Raw genomic sequence first — 517 nt, 5'->3', positions numbered from 1 at the left:
TCCTGGTGTCTTGTGGGCAGTAGGGCCCCCCTCTGGTGGTTCTTTGCTTCATCATTTCTCTTTTCATTCAAAAATTTCGTCCAATTCTGAATTCTTTTATTTCTGTACAAAAAACAACACCACGGTAGTTCTGCTGAAAACAACGTCAGTCCAAGTTAGTTTCATTTCAAATTTATAAAATTACACCAAAACCATATAAAATTATTGTAAACATGTCATAACTATTTTATAAATTATAGATATATTGGAGATGTATCAGTGGGACCGCAGGCAGGACTGCGGGCGCGAATGTGGCCGGGTCAAGGTAGTACTCGGCGGCGGTGCCCTAGACGTAGTGGAGAAGCAGCGTAGCACCGGCGCCAGATAGGGTGGCGGCGGGGATGGGTTCCATGCGCTGCGAGCCAAAGGTGAAATGGCCCATGTGTTGCTCGCGGGCGAGCTGCGTGAAATATGTGAGTGCTAGGCTAGGCTGCGAGTGTTGGCTGTGTGTGAGCGTCCAGTCCACGCTTTGGGGCGT

Source organism: Triticum dicoccoides, chromosome 1A (assembly GCF_002162155.2).
Source record: "Triticum dicoccoides isolate Atlit2015 ecotype Zavitan chromosome 1A, WEW_v2.0, whole genome shotgun sequence".
Taxonomy (NCBI): Eukaryota; Viridiplantae; Streptophyta; class Magnoliopsida; order Poales; family Poaceae; genus Triticum; species Triticum dicoccoides.
Note: the sequence above shows the minus strand (reverse complement) of the source record.